The 25526-nt window shown below is 42.3% G+C and overlaps 1 protein-coding gene across 1 annotated transcript in view; it reads right to left on the reverse strand.

The window, feature by feature from the left end:
• The window catches only part of LOC115167295 (polypeptide N-acetylgalactosaminyltransferase 18), an 86286-nt gene that overhangs the window by 44759 nt on the left and 16001 nt on the right, over window positions 1–25526 (reverse strand). The window lies entirely within an intron of this gene.

The following is a 25526-nucleotide window of genomic DNA, read 5'->3' on the forward strand; positions in this document are numbered from 1 at the left end:
TGTGAGCCCTTGCAGAACGCAGCCACAGGCTAGTGGTTTGTAAACCAAAGACACATTTAACCAAGTCGACAAAAATGAAGGCTCCAGTGAGCGTGATAAAGTGACACATTAAAGCTGTCAAACAGACTCGGTGTTGGTACATGTGATTAGTGTTTACTCCTGGAATCCAATTGAATTTAAATAGATTCTGCGTCTTCCTCTATGACTCTCACAGCCACACACTGTATGCCCCAGGGCTGTCATTTAATGCACTCATTCCTTTAAATCCCAGTGTGGAGGGATTCTACACTGTCAGAGTGAGGACAGAATGATACATCTGAAAGCTCTGTAAAGCTGAACGCTGCAGTGTGATTTGAATGTGACATTGTTGTACAGCTCGATTACATTTATGATCGCTGTGAAGACGAGGAAAAAAGACAATACATTTGTGCAAATCTTGAATGTCGCTTCATCATACACTACTCTGAAGGGGATCAGTGGAAAAGGTTATTTTACGATGGCTCAGTGTAGTGTGTATCTAGGAGCTTTCAATGGATCCAGAATGATCCTAGAGAAAACTGCAGAAGATCAAGCTGAAGTGCTGTAGGTCTTCAATCTGCTCATTTTGTTTTGGCTGCTGTGATGACCTTAAGCCTACAAGGTCTCCCATTTCTTCTCAAATGCACATCTCACATGGTGACCACAGTGGGGCTCAAGTTTAGCAGGAGGACAGTCTTTGTTTAAGGGGTTTAGCCAATACCTTGTAACACAGGGGAGTTGGGAATGTCACGGAGTAGTCATTGGTTTCGATACACAAAACAAGGCAGAGTGTGCACGGCCATTGTAACAGAACAGTAAGGGAGAGTAGCTCCAGAGACACCGGTCAAGACTGAGGGGTCAGGGAGGTCCCTGGGCTGAATGAAAACCTCATCTGTCAGATATGGGCATGTGATAGGATGCACTACATGAAGGAAAAATAAGGCAATTCATATGCAAAATGTAACTATTACACAGTGCTTTTTTCAGAAACCTGGGTAACAACATTCCGTAAGAAAAAAATGAGAACATGAAACCAAACAAAATGTCAAGGGGCCAATGAATCTAGATTGCCTACAGCTATTTCCAGATTAACTCAGCAGGCTAAAACAATTGCTTTGACAAGATAAATTACATTTCCCCTAACATGAGGTCATCTAGAAAAAAATGGGGTGAGAATTAGACTAGAATTGAAATAACAGCACTATGAGAATCTGTTTGATGGCAGCACGACAATGAACCATTACCCTTTCACAGAAACCCACTGTTACTGATTAAAAGAAAATGAAGCTTGACAGTGGGGGGAAAAAAACACGTCCATTTATTTTCCAGGTATCAAATGTGTTTTCCCAAACCAAGAATAGACAAACATTACCAACTAATGCTACTGTTATACATCCAACAAATTCAGAAGGAAATATGTGCTTTTAATGAATTATCTTAAACTCAAAATAAACATAGCAGATGGTTTATTGTTTACCTCAGATTGAATGGTATACTTTCAGAGACAGAAAACAGTACCTCCAATGGTCTGTCTATCTGTAGGTGAAGGTCTTTATCAGGAACACACCTTATAAATCAGTGCAGCATCTCTGCCCTTGCTAGCCTGCTATGGTGACAAAGTATAGCATTTAATCTTATTACTTGAGTCAGTGTGCAGAGCGGCATTGGCTTTCCTAAACTTTCCTGAACAACCTTGTTATTGGCTGCGTTTCAAACTCATAAAAGACACACCACTCCTCTACTTACCATGGCCTTATGCCCTTGGTGGAATCCCCGTGGCCATCTTTTGCTGTCAGTCCAAACAATTAGCCAAGCAAGGGAAGTTGCACAAATCAGGAAATGGCTATAAGAAAACGGTTGAAAATTTCCACTATCAGGGCAATAATTAAGAAGTTTAAAGCAACTGGAGATGTTAACAATCGGCCTGGAAGAGGACGTGTGTCTATATTGACCCCACACACAGTGAGGAGGATGGTTCGAGTTGCCAAAAAAATCTCAAAGGATCACAGCTGGAGAATTGCAGAAGTTAGTTGGGTCTTGGTGTCAGAAAATCTAAAAAACTACGATCAGACGCTACCTACATAACCACAAGTTGCTTGGGAGGGTTGCCATAAAAAAGCCTTTGCTGTCAAACAAACTCAAGCGCCTACAGTTTACCAAACGTTACTGGAACTTTCAATGGGACCGGTTCTATGGTCAAATGAGACCAAAATAGAGCTTTTTGGAAACAGAAAGATAGTGTAGACAGAAAGATAGCCATACAGAAAAGTACCTCATCGCAACTGTGAATTATGGTGGTGGATCTTTGATGTTGTGTGGCTGTTTTTCCTTCCAAAGGCCCTGGAAAACTTGTTAGGATACATGGTATTACGGACTCCATCAAGTACCAACATATATTATATCAAAACCTGACTGCTTCTGCTAGGAAGCTTAAACTGGGCCGTGGTTGGATCTTCCAGCAAAGCACACCTCAAAAATCAACACAAAAATGGTTCACTGACCACAGAATCAAGGTTTTGCCATGGCCATCCCAGTCCCCTGGCCTAAACCCCATAGAAAACCTGTGGGATGAGCTGAGAGTCCACAAGCGTGGACCTCGGAATCTGAAGGGTCTGGAGAGATTCTTTATGGAGGAACGGTTTCAGATCCCTTGCCATGTGTTATCCAACCTCATTATGCATGATAGGAGAAGACTCAGAGCTGTTATCTTGGCAAAGGGAGGTTGTACAAAGTGTTATTATTATTTGAGAAAAATATTTGTTTTATGATAATGTATTTTTTCTTTCAATTATTTGACTAATTAAAAAGGTTAGATTTTTTTGTGAATATTTTGAATGAAAGACCAAGAGGATAAAAAAAAAAGTTTTGCTCATATTAACCAAGGGTGCCAATATTAGTGGAGGGCACTATAATGTCTGGAGCTGTGTACCGTATGTTAAACATACAGCATTGAACATTTCAGTTGCTTTGATGAACAAGGGAATGCCTCCATTCTTGATGGGAGAAGAACACAATTAGGCTCAGACCGGGATGAAGTTCTAAAAGTGTGCCAATCCCAGCAAACATGCCTCCAGGCTCATTCATGTGACTACTTATGCTGGTGATTAATTAGGCCTTCTGAGACGCTTTCCTCAGGAGTGAAAGGCTAGAGCGCCGGCTGGGTCAGGGGTTGATGTTTTGCAGACAGGGTAACCTAGGCAACTTGTACTGGCTTAGTCTGGGCAGTGTGTCATCCCAAAGGCTCTTCTGTTGGGACAAGAACTCAGAAACCCCTAAAACATGTAGGCAGCCTCTCATGCCCATTGAACACAGTAGAGGAAGCACTCAACTACTGCATGATCAGTGCTCTCTGACAAAAAAAAAATGGTACAGTAACTAATTCAGTGATGATCGCCTCTAAGACAAAAGATAGTGTTACTGAGTTTGACACTATGAACCAAGTCTGTGTAATGAATTATAAATTAATGCATTTATATATTTATAAAACGCTTATTGCTAGTCATATTATCCCACTTTCTGCTGACACACAAAAGTCCCAATCACAGTTCAATAACTCACAGCACTCTGGCCTCAAAACAAGACTTAAAAAATGTAGAAGGCAGAAGAAATGTATCTCAAAAACATGATACGAAGCAGATAAACTGATGTTTCAGTAGGAGAAGAGGGAGAGTAGAAGGAAAGGAGGATGCATGTCAATACATGTCTAGCTATGGAATGCTGAGTTTTGATAGCATGTCGCACGTTTTGCTAGCAACAACATTGAGTTACCAAGCGCATTCACACTGAGATGAGTAACACAAATGAGGAAAAAGTTGGTGGTTGTATTCAATAAAAGTTATTAAAAGCATGAATTTAAGCACACAGCGGAAGGACAGCAGTTGTATAGGACAAACATGGGTACAAGTAAGCGTTTCAGAATTACATTTTTACAAGTATCGACTGATGGTGGCTCAATAGCAAATCGCGGACCAGTTGTCAAAACTCAACCCCGCCTCAATATAAGAGAACAGAGTTGAGCGTTCCTCAGCTAATACTGAGCGGTTCCATTTAAGTAGCCTACAACTGCAACTCCTATAATAGGAAGAGGAACACCCCGCCTGTCTCTCGCTCCTGGCTTGTTTCTCTGTGGGTGGGAGTGTGTGTCTGTGTGTATGCGGTGGGTTCTTAAGGGCTCAGGAAGGGGGACCCAGCGGGGTTTTGCTTTAAACTGTGATGGCTCTGGTCCAGACACAGAGAGCAGCAACATAGGCCCAGAGCTTATCAGCAGCAGCCCAGCCTAGTGAAATGAGTCAGTCAGTGCGCTCCATTGTGTGTACATCAGGACAAGTCAGTTAGAGCCATGTGCTTACTGTGGCACATCCACAGAGGAGGAAGGCTGAGATACAACATGAAGAGGGAAACAGGACACACAGAGTGCCTTTATTCCTGGTTCAGGAAGGCAAACAGCACAATATAGCGAACGGATTATGGCAACGAGAGGCGAGGGGAAGGTTTACAAAACGAGGTCCACCGCAGAGGGAGAGAAAGTTAGATACATTGAACAGGTCTGTATGCTGCAGCAAAACATGTGTTCCCTATGCTAACCTCCATGACAGAATCAACCCAGGGCAAACCGTACAAGGGAGGATTTCTGCTGTATTATGGGAAAACAGGGATTTCAGAACAATAAGACATTGCACCAGAGCTCCGCTCTTGCCTGCCGATCACTGTTCTCCTCAGTTGTTCAGTGAGATGAATGTCTCGTCTGGGGTATAATAGGTAATTAAGACTTAACAGCGCTCATCTGTGCTGCTGTACCATGAGGCACCATATCAAATACTATCAGATGATATACATGATGATGATGATGATGGATTAAAGCTGCTCTCCAGCAGAGTGAGGGGAGGTCAGCAGGGACAGAGGGAAGAAACACACTGAAGGTCTACATTAACCCTTTACATCCCCTTTCCAACCCAATTAAGTAATTATGACAAAGTATTATTATATTTTTAAAGCTATCATATCATGCCATCATTTTCAATTACATTTTCCCCACAAAACACTAACAGTATCCTATCTGATGAAATCACTGTGATAAGAGTACTCTGAAGATGATGAAGAGAGATAAACTGAAGAAATCACATTACAACTCCCGGTGGCCTCGCAGGGGGAACATATTTCAACCAGGAACCGTTGGTCTTTGACACCTCCAAGGTGAGGCCCTGCACAAATGGTAACTCACTGAGGCAAAGTTGTGTTGACAAAAACACTAAATCTTTACCTGTCGAAAGAAAAAAAAAATGTACACCCTCAGTACACACATTAGGCCCTCATAAATTGCCCTTGTGTGTAACGTTATTACCCAGAAATCCGTCCGGTATGACGCAACACTGTGATAAAGTCGCTCTCACTGCACTAGAACTTAACAGGAATACGACTTTTAGATTATGATAAACGTTTTCGCACATGTCAGATTTCAACACTAGCCGATGCCATAATTGGAGGATGTCTTCTCTCAAATGAGCCATTGATCTTATTTCTGCGATATTCCAACCTCGAGAAATGTGTAATTTAATGGAGGGCTTAGTGCATTTTTCCTATTTGTCTTCCTCTTTAGTCCAGGGTGCATTGCATGTTGCCAGAGATATTATAGAAAGGAGATAGGAATCCAATAAATGATGGACCTTAAAATGCCCCACCCAGCATACTGTCGAACTGTTGTACTCATGTGGTCATGCTGTGTCACGCAGTTGCTAAGCTAATGGTCACACAATCCCTTCTCAAAGACAGTGTATATGTCGAGAAACGTGCCCATTTTCCTCAAGTCCCTTATGTCACGATTCCAAAACTAAACGATACTACAGATTACAAGTTAATCTCACATCTCGGAAAATATTTATAATGTACTTCTTGTTGCCAAAATGTGTGCTAATGTTGGGTTTATGAGCTAGTGCCCAATAAACTCCCATTCCCTCCTTGAAGGAGAGCACTCCTTGTCCCAGAATCGCCCAGAATGCACCACGCTGCTCATTGACGTAGCATGGGCAACGTTTCCCCATCTTCTCAAAAGTATATCTGCTGTTGCGAATGTTGACCCCACTCTGAGGGACATCAATGTGCAGGTTGAACATGGTGCGATTGTAGACTAAATTGATAGTGTATTTTGTTTTGGCAATTTTACAGCTAATTAGCTACGTTACATGCTGATATTGTCTTTGGTATTATTGTGTGTAGCTACGTTTGCTAACTAGCTAGCCACCAGCCAGTCCATGGAGAGAGCATTGCATTGCATTGCTTTACTCTACACACAGAGGAGAGGGACACTAATCCAGACGCTTACAAGAAATCCCGCTATGCCCTCAGACGAACCATCAAACAGGCAAAGCGTTAATATAGGACTAAGATTGAATCCTACTACACGGGCTCTGACGCTCGTCGGATGTGGCAGGGCTTGCAAACTATTACAGACTACAAAGGGAAACCCAGCCGCGAACTGCACAGCGCCGCGAGCGTACCAAATGAGCTAAATGCCTTTTATGCTGGTGTCGGGGGAAGAAACACTGAAGCATGCATGAGAGCACCAGCTGTTCCAGACAACTGTGTGATCACACTCTCCGTAGCTGATGTGAGCAAGACCTTTAAATCAGGTCAACATTCACAAGGCCGCGGGGACAGACGGATTACCAAGACGTGTACTCAGAGCATGCGCGGACCAACTGGCAAGTGACTTCACTGACATTTTTAACCTCTCCCTGATCGAGTCTGTAATGCCGACATGTTTCAAGCAGACCACCATAGTCCCTGTGCTCAAGAAAGCGAAGATAACCTGCCTAAATGACTACCACCCTGTAGTACTCACGTCCGTAGCCATGAAGTGCTTTGAAAGGCTGGTCATGACTCACATCAACACCATCATCCCAGAAACCCTAGACCCACTCCAATTCGCCCCAACAGTTCCAGATGACGCAATCACACTCCACACTGCCCTTTCCCACCTGGACAAAAGGAACACCTACAGCTCAGTGTTCAACACCATAGTGCCCACAATGTTCATCATTAAGCTAAGGACCCTGGGACTAAACACCTCCCTCCGCAACTGGATCCTGGACTTCCCAGGTGGTAAGAGTAGGTAACAACACATCTGCCACGCTGATTCTCAACACTGGAGGTGCGTGCTTAGTCCCCTCATGTACTCCCTGCTCACCCACGACTGCATGGCCAAGCACAACTAACACCTTTTCCCCCTTTGGCATGGGACCTCAGATCATCCAAAAGTTATACAGCTGCACAATTGAGAGCATCCTGACCGGTTGCATTACCGCCTGGTATGGCAACTGCTCGGCATCAGACCGTAAGGCGCTACATCGACTGTTCTCTCTGCTACCACACGGCAGGCGGTACCAGAGCGCCAAGTCTAGGTCCAAAAGGCTGCATAACAGCTCCTACCCCCAAGCCATAAAACTGCTGAATAATTAATTAAATGGCCATCCAGACTATTTACATTGACCCCGCCCCTTTGTTTTTACACTGCTGACAAATTACCTTGACTAACCTGTACCCCCACACATTTACTCGGGACCAGTGCCCCCTGTATATAGCCTCGTTATTGTTATAGGCTAGAGCGTGGTTAGAGCTTTGGACTAGTAACCGAAAGGTTGCAAGATCGAATCCCCGAGCTGACAAGGTACAAATCTGTTGTTCTGCCCCTAAACAAGGCAGTTAACTGTTCCTAGGCCATAATTGAAAATAAGAATTTTTTCTTAACTGACTTGCCTAGTTAAATAAAGGTAATATATATATATATATATATATACACACATACATACACACACACACACTTTTTTAAATATTTTCTTAACTCTATTTCTTGAACTGCATTGTTGGTTAAGGGCTTGTAATTAAGAATTTCACCTGATGTATTCGGTGCATGTGACAAATAAAATGTGATTTGATTTGTGGATTTTGTAGTCAACTTAAGCTGCAACAGATTCCCAAAACCATTTTCCATGTTGCTACCAACCTTATTATAATACCAAAATTAAACATTTGTTTACATATTAAATGTTATTTAACACTCAAAAAGAATTCGTGTTTGTTGGTGGATTTTTCATTAAATATATGTGTTTGGCTGTGCAGGTGTTCAGGTGAGCTGGGGTCTGGAATAGACACTAGTGTGCTACTGAAACAAGAGAGGCACCTGGCTCATTGAACAGCGTCAGCATACCGTGTGGATAGACAGATGGAATGCTTTGGCTTATGCACACTGCCAGGAATTATTACCAAAAAAACTTGGACCAGAACACAAACATTACCATCAACAAGCTAAATTGATGCTTAAATAAAAGAACCAATGGTGCTGCTATTTTAATGTAGTGCATAATCATGTCTTGACATGGAAAACTCTAGTATGTGTGGGCTAAGGAGGTGGAGTACTGTTGTTATTCCCTGTGTGTACAAAGCCACTACTTCTACCGCTCATCATCTATTCATGCTACAAGGTTACATAACTCCAATTCAGCTATCAACCCCCCGCCCCCTTTCAACAGTCAGAGCCCTTTACCACTCACATCTTCACAGAACAAGACTTCTCCTGTGAAAATAAACGCACAATTAGCTTAAACTCCAACTCCACACGGCTCAGCTCAGTGCCATGACATACTGAATCACTTCTCTCTCAACGACTGTAGTTTGGTTGGTGCCAGCACCCGCTAGCTTGAAAGCACATATTACAGCTAATAGCCAATTAACGTGCTCACAGGTTGGGAGGCTGTGTACTCTGTCATACTGGGGCCCAGTGGAGACTGATGAAGTTCTCTGACTGGGTCTGTAAAGGGGGCACTCTCTCATTAGAACACATCAGCAGCTGACACGTCTTCCTGACACCGTTCTTTCTCTGGGAGTAGGGGAGGATGAATCAAATCAAAGTTTGTCACGTGCGCCAAATAGAACAGTGAAATGCTTACGTAAAAGGCTCTAACCGACAGTGCAAAAAAGGTATTAGGTGTAGAATAGGTAAGTAAAGAAATAAAAACAGTAAAAAGACAGTGAAAAATAACAGTAGCGAGGCTATAACAGTAGCGAGGCAACATACAGACACGGTTAGTTGGGCTGATTGAGGTAGTATGTACATATGGTTAAAGTGACTATGCATATACAATAAACAGAGAGTAGCAGTAGCATAAAAGAGGGGTTGACAGGTAGCGGGACACAATGCAGATAGCCCGGTTAGCCAATGTGCGGGGGCACTGGTTGGTCGGGCCAATTGAGGTAGTTTGTGCATGAATGTATAGTTAAAAGTGACTATGCATATATGACAAACAGAGAGTAGCAGCAGCGTAAAAGAGGGGTTGGGGGGGGGCACACAATGCAAACAGTCTGGGTAGCCATTTGATTACCAGTTCAGGAGTCTTCTGGCTTGGGGGTAAAAACTGTTGAGAAGCATTTTTGTCCTAGACTTGGCACTCCGGTACCGCTTGCCATGCGGTAGTAGAGAGAACAGTCTATGGCTGGGGTCTTTGACAATTTTTAGGGCCTTCCTCTGACACCATCTGGTGTTGAGTTCCTGGATGGCAGGCAGCTTAGCCCCAGTGATGTACTGGGCCGCACACACTACCCTCTGTAGTGCCTTGTGGTCGGAGGCCAAGAAATTGCCGTACCAGGCAGTGATGCAACCAGTCAGGATGCTCTCAATGTTGCAGCTGTAGAACCTTTTGAGGATCTGAGGATCCATGACAAATATTTTTAGTTACCTGAGGGGGAATAGGCTCTGTTGTGCCCTCTTCACGACTGTATTGGTGTGTTTGGATCATTCCAGTTTGTTGGTGATGTGGACACCAACGAACTTGAAGCTCTCAACCTGCTGCACTACAGCCCCGTCGATGAGAATGCGGGCGTGCTCGGTCCTCCTTTTCCTATAGTCCACAATCATCTCCTTACTCTTGGTTACATTGAGGGATAGGTTATTATTCTGGCACCACCTGGCCAGGTCTCTGACCTCCTCCCTATAGGCTGTCTCGACGTTGTCGGTGATCAGGCCTACCACTGTTGTGTCATCTGCAAACTTGATGGTGTTGGAGTCGTAACTGGCCATGCAGTCGTGGGTGAACAGGGAGTACAGGAGGGGACTGAGCACGCACCCCTGGGGGGCTCCAGTGTTGAGGATCAGCGTGGCAGATGTGTTGCTACCTACCCTCACCACCTGTTGGCGGCCTGTCAGGAAGTCCAGAACCCAGTTGCAGAGGGAGGTGTTAAGTTCCAGGATCCTTAGCTTAGTGATGAGCTTTGATGGCACTAGTGTTGAACTTTTAGCTGTAGTCAATGAATAGCATTCTCACATAGGTGTTCCTTTTGTCCAGCTGGGAAAGGGCAGTGTGGAGTGCAATAGAGATTGCATCAACTGTGGATCTGTTTGGGTGGTATGCAAATTGAGTGGGTCTAGGGTTTCTGGGATAATAGTGTTGATATGAGCCATTACCAGCCTTTCAAAACATTTCATATCTATGGACGTGAGTGCTACAGATCTGTAATCATTTAGGCAGGTTGCCTTTGTGTTCTTGGGCACAGGGACTATGGTGGTCTGCTAGAAACATGTTGGTATTACAGACTCAATCAGGGACATGTTGAAAATATCAGTGAAGACACCTGCCAGTTGGTTAACACATGCCCGGAGCACACGTCCTGGTAATCTGTCTGGCCCCGCAGCCTTGTGTGTTGACCTGTTTAAAAAAAAGGTCTTACGTCGGCTACGGAGAGCGCGATCACACAGTTGTCCGGAACAGCGGATGCTCTCATGCATGCCTCAGTGTTGCTTGCCTCGAAGCGAGCATAGAAGTGATTTAGCTCATCTGGTAGGCTCGTGTCACTGGGCAGCTCGCGGCTGTGCTTCCCTTTGTAGTCTAATAGTTTGCAAGCCCTGCCACATAAGACGCTTTGCCTGTTTGATGGTTCGTCGCAGGGCATAGCAGGATTTCTTGTAAGCTTCCGAGTTAGAGTCCGGCACCTTAAACGCCAGCTCTGCCCTTTAGCTCAGTGCAAATGTTGCCTGTAATCCATGGCTTCTGGTTGGGGTATGTACGTACAGTCACTGTGGGATGATGTCCTTGATGCAGTTATTGATAAAGCCAGTGACTGATGTGGTGTACTCCAGTCTGATAGCAAAACAGTCCTGTAGTTTATCTGCTTCATCTGACCACTTTTTTTATAGACCGAGTCACTGGTGCTTCCTGCTTTAATTTTTGATTGTAAGCAGGAATCAGGAGGATAGAATTGTGGTTGGATTTACCAAATGGAGGGCGAGGGAGAGCTTTGTACGTGTCTCTGTGTATGGAGTACAGGTGATCAAGAATGTTTTTCCCTCTAGTTGATGGAATTTAGGTAGAACTGATTTACGTTTCCCTGCATTAAAGTCTTCGGCCACTAGGAGCGCAGCCTCTGGGTGAGTGGTTTCCTGTTTGCTTATTTCCTTATACAGCTGACTGAGTGCGGTCTTAGTGCCAGCATCTGTCTGTGGTGGTAAATAAACAGCCACGAAAAGTATAACTGAAAAAACTCTAGACAAGTAGTGTGGTCTGCAATTAAATCACAAAATACTCTACCTCAAGCGAGAAATCTAGAGACTTCCTTAGATTCATGCATCAGCGGTTTACAAATATGCACAGACCGCCCCCCCCCCCTCTTCTTACCGGAGTGTGATGTTCCATCTTGCCGGTGCAGCGTATATCTCACTAGCTGAATATCCATGTCATCATTCAGCCACAATTCCGTGAAACATAGGATATTACAGTTTTTGATGTCCCGTTGGTAGGATATTCGTGATCGTACCTCGTCTAATTTATTGTCCAATGATTGCATGTTGGCGAGTAATATTGACGGTAACGGCAGCTTTCCCACTCGCCTTCTACGGCTCCTTACGAGGCACCCCGCTCTGTGTCCCCTGTACCTATGTCTCTTCCTCTTGCAAATAACTGGGATGTTGGCCTTGTCGGGTGTTTGGAGAATGTCCTGTGCGTCCTGCTTGTTGAAGAAAAGAAATCTGTGTCAAATCCGAGGTGAGTGATCGCTGTCCTGATATCCAGCAGCTCTTTTTTGCCGTAAGATACGGTTGCAGAAACATTATGTACAAAATAAAGTTACAAAACGAGAAAAAAAACACATAATAGCACAATTGGTTGGGCGCCTGTAAAACTGCTGCCATTTCTTCCGGTGTGGTGGGGAGTAGGCCTACTCTCTGGGTTTATTCCTGAGAGGGGAAATACACACTGGCAGAGAGTTTGGATGTAGGGTTGTCTCTGCTTCCCACAAACTATTGTTTACCCTGCTCCTTCTTCCTTTCTGCTCATTAAAGTAATACAATAACTAGGCCCTTCAGGAAGGCACTCATATTTCCATCCCCGACGTCCCTTAAGAAACCAATGGGTGGTTCACGGATGATAGATATGGCCTATACCAACAATTCCAGGCTATAAAATGAAAAATAACGTAAAAAAAAGGAGAACAGAAGGGGACATCTCTCCCCCCAAAGCAAAGTACATGTTAAAAAAAAACAGTACAAAAACATTGTTTTGTTTATGTTTGTGTACATTTTTCAGTCTCTTCAATGAGGTAGACAGCAGTCTTTGAAAGACTAGATGTTAGATGTGTCACTCTATTAAACCAGTCAGTGGAGTTGCGTCTCCTGTTGGCTCCTATCATGTTGATCTGACTCCCACTACACTTGGTGCCTGTGGATTAGTGCTCACTCTCTGAAGAGGGGAGATTTTAAAAGATTCTGTTTTTGCTTTGTGAGTCTCATCTGCACAGCGCTCTGAGCATGATTTCTCATGAAGGGTTTCTATTTTCAGTGTAGGGTATGGCCTCTGCTCAGAAACAAACTCACCACCGCAGGAAACAAATCAAAACATTTCACAGCAACACATTACAGTGGCTGAACAACAGTGGTTGCCAAAGGCATGCAAAGACAGTCAGGAATCAATATGAAAATACTGTGCATCTTCTTATCGAAGCACAGGCATCTTTACAGTACATGTCTCAAGTACCGTTGATGATTGCCTCTCGTCTGTTTGATGGTAGAGCAGCCACTTAAGCAAAGGTTTTTACAATAAACCCTTGATCAATGTTTGTATAGAAATCAACAACGGGTGATATTTTTTCAAACAAAGAAATATATTTCAGATCGATACATGTTTATTCTAGGACAAAGACCAGGAAATACAGCGACAGATGCATTCTTCAGGAAATAAATCAGTCAACTATTTCACCATTTGACCAGTCTTAAATTGCTACAAAACCGTAATACACCCTCAGAAATATTCAGCAGTATCAGAGGGCCGATCTGAAGTTTAGAACCCCAAAATCTGTCTAATATTGTTTTCTGAGAGACGAGGAGTTGAGTATGGTACAAACTACTACCTACTAAATATAAGAGAACATTTAAAAATAAGTACATTGAAAATGTAAATGAAATATGGATAGTGTGGGATAATGTGTGTGGGCGTTGTAAAAATCTGTTGCACTGGTGCTATTTATATCTCCTTGAGTCATTCATTTGATTAAATGTCACATGGTCACAGATGGAGAGCACTGAGCATGCTTTAGTGAGTGCAAATTAGCATGGAGGTGTGGTTACACTTTAAACTCCAATTTCCTTTGGCTACGCCACAAAACTGCAAACCTAGAGGGGTATCAAGAAACACTGCTAACTTTATGGGACAGGTATGTCCCCCGAAAGTCTAATTTCTTATGTAAATGATCCTGTGTCTCATTTGCTCAGATCTATACTAGCCTATTGGGAATCATCTAACGGATTTAATGTCCTCAGTTGCCAGACAGTGACTCACAGCGCATCGCTCAGCTAACAAGTTTGGCAGGGCTAGAGCAATTACACCAATGACATAAAATAAGCTCTAGGGACGCACTGTCTGAATATTCCTCAATGAAAGACCTATAAAAAGTCAACATGGCTCACATTTACTTTGTATCAAATGAAGTTCTAGTATGTGCACCTTAATGTTTGACTACATTGATTTCCAGTAAGCTATTACTTGCCTTGGTTGCTCACCACCTAAACCTCATTGAAAATGTTTCTCCTCTGCCACAAATTAAGTATTGTAATGGAATTCCAAACACTTTTTACAAAATTGAGAACATAAATCTGAATGTCAGAACTTTTTAAATCAAAGTTTCAATAACAGCCAATTAATCAATGTAATATAATGCTGGGAGGATAAGTTAAAGACTTCACCCAATAACAAAGCATACTTGAATGTTTTTACTGCATGAGAGAGCGAGAGATGCACCTCCCTAAACCTTTTGAATATTTTCTAATATGGTAATAAGACTCTGAAGCTGGAAAGAGGCAGAAAATGACTTTCATGCCCATAACATTTCACCTTCCCTTACCTTTTAGATTGGATCACAAGATTCAGGAAATAAATACTTGGCTGAGCCAAATGAAATGAGATCAAGGCGGCTAATGCTGCCAAGATCTGTCTGCTGATAATAGAGTGTTATCTAGTAAAAATCTATTATAAGTACAGAATTATGGTGCTTGATCCATTACAGAACATGAATTTCCACTAACTTGGACCAAAGCCCTGCAGGTTAATAAGTTAGATATTTTTATCACAGAGATAATACTGAGAAGATAAAGATTTTGCAAAGGAACCTGCTTAAGCAAAGTTAATCTAAGAGCAAGATAACTTTGTGAGAGTGACAGTGTTCAAATAATGGGTCTGCATGTCTGCTATGATATCTAAACTAGAGGTCAACCGATTGATTTTTCAACGCCGATACTGATTCCGATTATTGGAGGACCAAAAAAAAGCCGATACAGATTTTTATTTATTTATTTATTTATTATTATTATTATTTTTTTTAAATCGACCGATTTTTATATATTTGTAATAATGACAATTACAACAATACTTAATGAAAACTTTTATTTTAACTTAATACATAAAAGTAAATTTAGTCTAAAAAAAAATAATGAAACATGTTAAATTTGGTTTAAATAGTGCAAAAATACAGTGTTGGAGAAGAAAGTAAAAGTGCAATACAGTTGTGAAGTCGGAAGTTCACATAAACCTTAGCCAAATACATTTAAACTCAGTTTTTCACAATTCCTGACATACAATCCTAGCAAAAATTCCCCGTCTTAGGTCAGTTAGGAGCACAACTTTATTTTAATGTGAAATGTCAGAATAATAGGAGAGAATGATTATTTCAGCTTTTATTTCTTTCATCACATTCCCAGTGGGTCCTAAGTTTACATACACTCAATTAGTATTTGGTAGCGTTGCCTTTAAATTGTTCAACTTGGGTCAAACGTTTCAGGTAGCCTTCCACAAACTTCCCACAATAAGTTAAGTGAATTTTGGCCCATACCTCCTGAAGGAGCTGGTGTAAGGGAGTCAGGTTTGTAGGCCTCCTTCCTCGCACATACTTATTCAGTTCTGCCCACAAATTCTCTATAGGACTGACGGTTGGGATGGTGTTCTTCAGCTTGCAAGCATGCCCCTTTTTCCTCCAAACATAACAATGGTCATTATGGCCAAACAGTTCTATTTTTGTTTCATCAGACCAGAGGACATTTCTCCAAAAAGTACAATCTTTGTCCCCATGTGCAGTTGCAAACCGTAGTCTGGCTATTTTATGGCGGTTTTGGAGCAGTGGCTTCTTCCATGCTGAGCAGCCTTTCAGGTTATGTTAATATAGGACTCGTTTTACTGTGGATATAGATATTTTTGTACTGGTTTCCTCCAGCATCTTCACAAGGTCCTTTGCTGTTGTTCTGTGATTGATTTGCACTTTTTGCACCAAAGTACGTTCATCTCTAGGAGACAGAACGCGTCTCCTTCCTGAGCGGTATGACGGCTGCGTGGTCCCATGGTGTTTATATGGGGCTACATCAACTACTTGCGTACTATTGTTTGTTTGTACAGATGAACGTGGTACCTTCAGGCATTTGGAAATTGCTCCCAAGGATGAACCAGACTTGTGGAGGTCTACAATATTTTTTCTGAGGTCTTGGCTGATTTCTTTTGATTTTCCCATGATGTCAAGCAAAGAGGCACTGAGTTTGAAGGTAGGCCTTGAAATACATCCACAGGTACACTCAAATGATGTCAATTAGCCTATCAGAAGATTCTAAAGCCATGACATCATTTACAGGATTTTTCCAAGCTGTTTAAAGGCACAGTCAACTTAGTGTATGTAAACTCTGACCCACTGGAATTGTGATAGTGAATTATAAGTGAAATAATCTGTCTGTAAACAATTTTGGGAAAAATGACTTGTGTCATGCACAAAGTAGATGTCCTAAACGACTTGCCAAAACTATAGTTTGTTAACAAGAAATTTGTGGAGTGGTTGAAAAATGAGTTTTAATTACGCCAACCTAAGTGTATGTAAACTTCCAACTTCAACTGTATGTGCCATGTAAAAAAGCTAACGTTTAAGTTCCTTGCTCAGAACATGAGAACATATAAAAGCTGGTGGTTCCTTTTAACGAGTCTTCAATATTCCCAGTTAAGAAGTTTTAGGTTGTAGTTATTATAGGACTATTTCTCTCTATACTATTTGTATTTCATATACCTTTGACTATTGGATGTTCTTATAGGCACTCTAGTATTGCCAGCCTAATCTTGGGAGTTGATAAGCTTGAAGTTATAAACAGCGCTGTGCTTCAAGCATTGTGAAAAGCTGCTGGCAAACGCAGAAAAGTGCTGTTTGAATGAATGCTAATGAGCCTGCTGCTGCCTACCACCGCTCAGTCAGACTGCTCTATCAAATCATAGACTTAATTATAATATAATGAACACACAGAAATACAAGCCTTAGGTCATTAATATAGTAAAATCCGGAAACTATCATTTCGAAAACATAACGTTTATTTTTTCTATGAAATACAGAACTGTTCCGTATTTTATCAAACGGGTGGCATCCATAAGTCTAAATATTGCTGTTACATTGCACAACCTTCAATGTTATGTCATAATTATGTACAATTCTGGCAAATTAATTACGGTCTTTGTTAGGAAGAAATGGTCTTCACACAGTTCGCAACAAGCCAGGTGGCCCAAACTGCTGAATATACCCTGACTCTGCTTGCACAGAACGCAAGAGAATTGACACAATATCCCTAGTTAATATTGCCTGCTAACATTAAAAGAAATTAACTAAATATGCAGGTTTAAAAAATATATACATGGGTATTGATTTTAAGAAAGGCATTGATGTTTATGGTTAGGTACATTGGTGCAACGACAGTGTTTTTTTCACGAATGCGCTTGTTAAATCATCACCCGTTTGGCGAAGTTGAAGTAGGCTGTGATTCGATGATAAATTAACAGGCACCGCATTGATTATATGTAACGCAGGACAAGCTAGATAAACTACTAATATCAACCATGTGTAGTTAACTAGTGATTATGTTAAGATTGATTGTTTTTTATAAAGATAAGTTTAATGCTAGCTAGGCTCCTTGCTGCACTTGCATAACATGTGGTCAGCCTGCCACGCAGTCTCCTTGTGGAGTGCAATGTAAATCGGCATCCAAAAATGCTGATTACCGATTGTTATGAAAACTTGGGGAAAAAAATGAAATAATAATAAAAAAAATAAAAATAAAATAATCGGCACTAATTAAAATCAGCCATGCCGATTAAATCGGCCGACCTCTAATCTAAACCATATCTAAATCTTAATTATTGTATCAAGCAAATGAGACAACATAATATTTTATAAAGAAACCTTTGAACAGAAAGAACAATAAACAAAAATCTCCAAAACTGACTAGAATTCAAGTCATGCTCCACCATGACCTATTCCTTTACCTGTACCAATCCACGAAGACACCAGTAGATAAAGTAAAAAGGAACTTGAGAAGACTCAAAGTTTCTTCTATCTGCTGTGTTAAAATATTTCAGTAACAGACTGCTGTCTTTAAACAGCCATTCTACAGATGTCACACCAACCACTTGTGACGTGCTCCTGAGCTTGAGTTGTTTCTCAATGCAACTAAAAACAGACTTCACTGGCCTATATACTAGAACACTAGGTCCACATGGATTTGGATTGCAGGCCCAATCACTGGGATCTCTCATCGTCATAACATCAGTTATCCCAGCTGGTGTTGGTTTTCAATGAATTATTCAAGTTGGGAGAGCTAAGATTTTTACTGAGGGAAAGTTGATGGGAATCTGGTACAGGTCAGTCCAGCATGAGCCTTTTACAATTACTTCAAATCAGATGAGCTGCTGCTCTCTTGGTGCTTGGCTTTTGGCTATGAACATAAGTTCCTAGATGACACTCTGTGGCAGAGGCTAGGATCACACGTACACCACCTTTCTTCACCAAAGCACAGAGTTCATGGAAGTACAGTAAGCATGTGATTTATTTGTCTGGCATTATATTCTGCTAACCCAGTTCTGGTAAACTAGCCTCCTCTGTTCTGCTGCCGGTGTGAACAGGTTTGCTGCATCAAGGAGAGATGGGATTGGTGGAATGACAGCCTGAGGTAGTAGTGTTGTTGTTTAATAGCAGAGCCTCCTTAACTGAACCAGCAGGCTGAATGTGTCACCAGCCATTGAAGGTGGAAAACAAGCCCCAGAGCCCAAGAAGTCTCCCATAAGGGTGCATGATGGAAACAGGCTGCCAACCTAATTCAAGACATCAAGATGGGAGCCTGGGAATAATACAAAATAGATGGTGAGCCTCCCTATTATAAGATGTATTTTCTGTACCAGACCATCCCACATGCAAACAGCAAGTAATATGTCCACCATCTTTCTATTCTCCAGCTCGAATACCGTCACAGCCTTTTCCTCCCACGCATTGACAGAATATATGTATGATGAGAAATGACAAACAGCTGAATGGAAGTGAAGGGAAAGTCAGTCATCTGTTTTTATCCATTGTCCTCCCCTTGCCTTTATTCATCACTTACATTTCACTCCAGTTAGACTGCAGTCTGAAAATAAACAGCTTTCTCTTGAGTCCTGTCGTCTCCACATCCTCCCACTCTCTCTGAGGGAGTAATATGGGCACAAGGAGAGCAGAATTTAAATGGTTACCCCTCTCCAAATGAACCTGCCCCCTCCCCTCTACCACAGACTATGGAAACCCCATGACAGGACCAATGGACACATGAGCACCATCACTTCCCCCAAATGAAAAGGCCCGTCCTTCTCAATGAGGCCCAGATCCCCTCCTCTTCCAGAAGCTATTAGCTCTCTAACCAGAAGAAGCAGGACTGGAGAGACCGAAGGAGGCTGGGGGAGACTGGGGAAGGCTGAAGGAGACTGGGGAAGGAAGGAAGAGGGAGGAGGCTAGGGGTGACTGGATGAGACTGTCCTTTAAAACAGGGCCTGACTGACTGGGGGGGCTCAGTGCTGCTGAGCGTGCTCAGTCTGCGTGCTGCAGAAACAGACATCCAGCAGGGAGCTTTAGGCTCCTCTCAGAGGGAGAAGTGCTTGGCTGAATCTGCATTGTGTGTACCAGAGAAACAACATTACGCTTTGTTTGCCTGAGGTGGAAGGCTACTCAATGAGGCTACAAAGATGTGCATTCAGATGTCTATTTTTTTCATGGATGTTTTTCCTCTAAATATTTATGGAAAGGTAAAAGCGTTCTCATTTGTGATAATTACCATTTCACCAACCTTGCTACAGCAGATAACTTTTATTTCTCAAAGCTGGAGGGTTTGACCTCTCTACTTAGCAAAGCTTCTCAGACAAACCCATTCTTTAAAGTGAATCACAACAGGGAACGGCAGCTGCATGGACCACCAGTTAATGCCGCGTTCATGTGCTCGTCGGAAGTAGGAAACTCTGAAATGTTATATTTGCTAACTGGTTGAACGAGGCACATGTATAACTACAACCTGTTAGCAAGTCGTAAACGTACGAGTTTCCTAGTTAGGACTAGCACATGAACGCGGCATTAGATTATGGGAGTACTGAAGAGTTTGTGAACAGTTATAAAAACAAGCTTATATTCATACACAGCCTACTACGTCTCCAGTAAACAATAGAAGGAAGAACAACCAAGGAAGAAAAGACATTTCAATTATTGACATCGCCTACGGTTTACATTCTAATTCAGTGATGAAACTTTCAACAGTATGTAGTCCCTGGAAGTTTCTACATCACGCACATCTATGCTGTTTCTGTCTCCTGGCATAGAAAACACTAGAGCCATCATTCTTCATACAGAAGGAAATGTTACCTTCAAAATCATTAAAATGGAGTAAAACGCCCATGTGAGGTGAACTTGATGAATTGAAATTGACTAGGGGATGTGAAATTAGTAGTAACACTGATACTCAGATGCGATAAGATTAAGTTTAAACTGTAGCTCTAATTCAAAGAAAATGGCATATACAGCACAGTGAGAGGAAGAAATGCTTAGATGTTCAATAATTCTGTAATCAGAGTAAAGCACATCCATGCTTACCTTACTGTTTGAGGGGTTTATAACAATAAACCCAGCTATCATTTTACAACATGTTCTATCACCATCACGACTGGGGTTGCAAATTCATAAATTCTGAACCAAACAATTTCACTAGCTTAAATTCCAAAAAGTGCTATGAAAGATTTAATGGACTCGAAACTGTCTGCAGTGAGGGAAAAAATGAAACAGTCCACTCCTTATCACCGCTCCGCAGATGCCCCACTAAAGCACATGAGGGAAGATTTTCGCTGTGCTGCTTCGCTAACACCTCAGGTCAGACAGAGTGGTTGGCCGCTGACGGCTGCCATTGCCCTCTGTGCCAGACTGACAAAGCGCTGCCTGGTGGCTATATTCCTCCTATCATGTTTTGTCAGAATATCTGTTTTCCAAAGCTTCAAACTGGGTTTTTATGAAAGGCAGCTCAGAAGTATCCGTTTAGAGCATTCAGAAGTAACACACAATGGCCCTGTAGCCTTTTAATTCAAGACCATTCTCTTTTCTGTTCTTCTCAAGCTGCTGGTGGCAGGACAATATTCTCCAACCATAGCATGAAGACATTCAAAGCTGTGACCGAAGAATGAAGATCTTGGTACTAAATAGGCATTATTTGCATTGTGCTCTGTGCAGCATGCCTGCTGTAGAGTTAATACTAGAGATAGCGAAAAAAAATGTATACAGTTAAATATCAGGATATTATTTTTTACAATATATTGTATCATATCAGTTTGAATATATCGCAATATTATTTTTGCGCTAGTTGGCTGTACCTGCACCAAAACCAGTATTTTCCTTCATAGCTTGTTCTCCACCTCATTTTTAAGTAGGGAGCTCATTTGTTTTTAGCACTTTCATTTCCATGGCTCAGTCTTGTCCCTCTGCAGCAGATGTAACTGACAAATTGTTATTTTATTACAGAGCAGTACTGTACTATCCTTTCTACAATGGGGAATTGTCGTCAGAGTTTATATAAACCTGTAATAAGAGAATACAATACACTGTTGTGGAACTAACTTTAGAAAGTAAATACCTGCATCAGGATTGTTGGTAACATTTCTAACCTTCTCCACGCAGTGCTATTTGTCTTCATATAGATATTTCTCTGAATAATTGCTGTGTAGGGAATATATTGAATAACTGATAAAGAGCGGGAGTAGCTAATGAGGCTGAACCTGAACCCGTGACCTGAGGTCTGAGGGGTCATGTCATGTGTGCGCAAAGTACTAGCAGATGCACATCATACACTTCAGGCTTTCCTCTTTGATTAATGCACCACTACCATTTAAAGGAGCCTTTTGTGGGTCCAACAGAATCAGACTGCAGCGAGCCAACACTACAGCTGTTGGAATGCTCAACCTGAGTTCCGCACACAATTCAGTGTAGGCAGTCGGATGAAAATACAAACAGCATTTTAAGCATCTTTGGGGAGAATGTGTAATGACTCATTCCTTCCAGTATCACCACCTTAAAACATATTGGATCTATTTTTACACTTTGCATTTGCATTCTAAAAGGCAGCAGTGAATATTTGATGGCTTGCACTTGTGCAGTGAGGAGGCGGAACAGAGGCAGAGGAGAGAGGCTGGCAGAGCAGAGCAGAGCACTCCAGGCATAAACTCCTCTTATGACCAAAGTTTCTGGCTCCACTTCAACCTGACTGGCGTGGGCTACTTCTCTATAGAAGCTGATGGCCTTGATGAACATAGGAGAGATTCTAAATCAATACAAAGAATAGCAGCTCAAAAAGAACGCCTGCAGAAGCAGGTTTCATAAGGAAGTAGAATATAGAAACCACACAAGCTAAAGATAATGAGGTTTACAGATCCATACCTCTCAAATGTGCAAAACCTCATGCTGATTGAGAAACACATCTGTGATGCCTGTGTCAGATGTATTTGTTGGAACAAGTAAAATGTCAGACTATTTCAGGAATAGAGAAGACATGTTTGAGAACACCACTCATCTCGCTGGGCATTCCTTGAGGTATAGCCTGCAGTGACATAGTGACAGCTCTAGAGAGGTGGATAGGACTTAACCAGTGTTGACAAGTTGAAGAGACCTTATCAGACAACATTTAAAACAGAAAACATTTGATACTCCTGAATATTGTTTATGATAAATACCCACACATTGACTATAGCAGGTACATCAGCAGAAACAATGTGGAGAATGTCCCCTGTGACACTGATCCAATTCAGGTGCAAGCTCTGAGCTTCAAAGGCTCTGCTAACTTCACCTAGCATCACGTCCTACAGTAACACAGAGTCATCTCTGTATTGGTTCCCTGTGAAAACAGATGTATAAAGGGCTCTCCTCCACCAGCCCTGTGGTCTGTGCTCTTCAACATGAGGCATCTAACACCGACACTCCAAGTCTAAGAGTTTACTGAAACAGCAGAGGACAGGCTGCTATCTGTCCTCACATCTGACGTATGCAAATGCCAATGTCACAGGGGCTTTCAATTTCAACTGGAGAGAAGAGGAAGAGTTGAACTTGGAGGGTAAATAGATGATCATTCTCTTAAAATAAGAATGTAAGGCTGTCTTTCATGCTAATGTCACAACTTAAAGTTAAAATAATTAGGGTTTCTCTCTGATGTAATGTGAATGAAGTAATCAAAAGAGGATGGGATAATGAGTGGTTGATATTCTTTGAAGCAATTTTATCTCGATTCAAAGATTACAAGACGCGCCTACATGGTAATGCCAGAGGCGAAACATACCGTCACAGGTGGCATAGGTTAACACAGTGGGAAAGTTTACACATCATTGCATCTTCTTTCTGAGCAGATTAGGGCTTGCCTTGAAGCCTACCTGAACCGTTCCTGGGAAACTGCTTTAAAAATCTTTAAAACAACTATTAAACCTAATCCAAAGTTTTGTTTCAAGACAACAGTCTCTTGAGTGAGCAACGCTGAATTTGAGTGTCTGTTAGGCCACTGTCTGCTTCTACAGCTCTGTTCTTCCTTACGAGATGAGTCAGTCTATGAGACAGAGATGACTAAACCTCTGCCCTCCGCACACTGGCCAGAATGGAGAGGTTTGATAGTGCAGGCATGGATGATTTCCCCCTCATAATAACATCTGTTCAAAGTTAGTCTTCTCAGTCATCTGTGGTTTACAACAATGGGCTTCAACCGAAACGTGCACGCTGCTCTAGCTTCAAAACAAAATCACCACTTCCAGGCTTTGTACACTACCGTTCAGAAGTTTGAGGTCACTTAGAAATGCCCTTGTTTTTGAAAGAAAAACATTTTTGTCCATTGAAATAACATCAAATTGATCAGAAATACAGTGTTGACATTGTTATGGTTGTAAATGACTATTGTAGTAAATGGCGTCGGAAGAAAAGGCAGCAGTTTTACGGGCGCCCAACCAATGTGTTTTTTTTCTTCGCGTTTTGTAACTTATTTTGTACATAATGTTTCGGCAACCGTATCTTACGGCAAAAAAAGAGCTTCTGGATATCAGGACAGCGATCACTCACCTCGGATTAGACGAAGAGTTTTTCTTCAACAAGCAAGACGCACAGGACATTCTCCAAACACCCAACAGGGCCAACAACAGGAAGAAATGCAGGTACAGGGGACACAGAGCAGGATGCCTCGTGAGGACCCGCAGAAGGCGAGTGGGAAAGCTGCCGTTACCGTCAATACTACTCGCCAACGTGCAATCATTGGACAATAAATTAGACGAGGTACGATTACCCTACCAAACGGGACATAAAAAACTGTAACATCCTATGTTTCACAGAATCGTGGCTGAATGACATGGATATTCAGCTAGCGGAATATACGCTGCACCGGCAAGATAAAACAGCACACTCGAGGGGGGGCGGTCTGTGCATATTTGTAAACAACAGCTGGTGCACGAAATCTGAGGAAGTCTCTAGATTTTGCTCGCCTGAAGTAGAGTATATTGTGATAAATTGCAGGCCACACTACTTGCCTAGAGTTTTCAGCTATACTTTTCGTGGCTGTTTATTTACCACCACAGACACATGCTGGCACTAAGACCTCACTCAGTCAGCTGTATAAGGAAATAAGCAAACCACTCACCCAGAGGCGGCGCTCCTAGTGGCTGGAGACTTTAATGCAGGGAAACTTAGGTAGAACTGATTTAATTTCTATCAGCATGTCTAATGTGCAACCAGAGGGAAAAACATTCGAGATTACCTGTACTCCATACACAGAGACGCGTACAAAGCTTCCCTCCATTTGGTAAATCCGACCACAACTCCATCCTCCTGATTCCTGCATACAAGCAAAAATTAAAGCGGGACGAACCAGTGACTCAGTCTATTTTTATTTATTTTTTAAATAAAAAATAAAAAAAGAGGTCAGATGAAGCAGATGATAAACTACAGGACAGTTTTGCTATCACAGACTGGAACATCTTCCGGGATCCTTCCGATGGCATTGAGGAGTACACCACATCAGTCACTGGCTTTATCAATAAGTGCATCAAGGACGTCATCCCCTAGTGACTGTACGTACATACCCCAACCAGAAGCCATGGATTACAGGCAACATTTGCACTGAGCTAAAGGGCAGAGCTGCCGTTTTCAAGGTGCGGGACTCTAACCCGGAAGCTTAAAAGAAATCCTGCTATGCCCCGCGATGAACCGTCAAAACAGGGCTAAGATTGAATCATACTACACCGGCTCTGACGCTCGTCTTATGTGGCAGGGCTTGCAAACTATTACAGACTACAAAGGGAAGCACAGCCGCGAGCTGCCCAGTGACACGAGCCTACCAGACAAGCTAAATCACTTCTATGCTCACGTCGAGGCAAGCAACACTGAGGCATGCATGAGAGTATCAGCTGTTCCGGACTACTGTGTGATCACGCTCTCAGTAGCCGACGTGAGTAAGACCTTTAAACAGGTCAACATACACAAGGCTGCGAGGCCAGATGGATTACCAGGACGTGTGCTGACCAACTGGCAGGTGTCTTCACTGACATTTTCAACATGTCCCTGATTGAGTCTAATACCAACATGTTTCAAGCAGACCTTTGTGCCCAAGAACACAAAGGCAACCTGCCTAAATAACTACAGACCCGTAGTACTCACGTCCGTAG

This window comes from Salmo trutta, chromosome 29, assembly GCF_901001165.1.
Source record: "Salmo trutta chromosome 29, fSalTru1.1, whole genome shotgun sequence".
Classification (NCBI taxonomy): Eukaryota; Metazoa; Chordata; class Actinopteri; order Salmoniformes; family Salmonidae; genus Salmo; species Salmo trutta.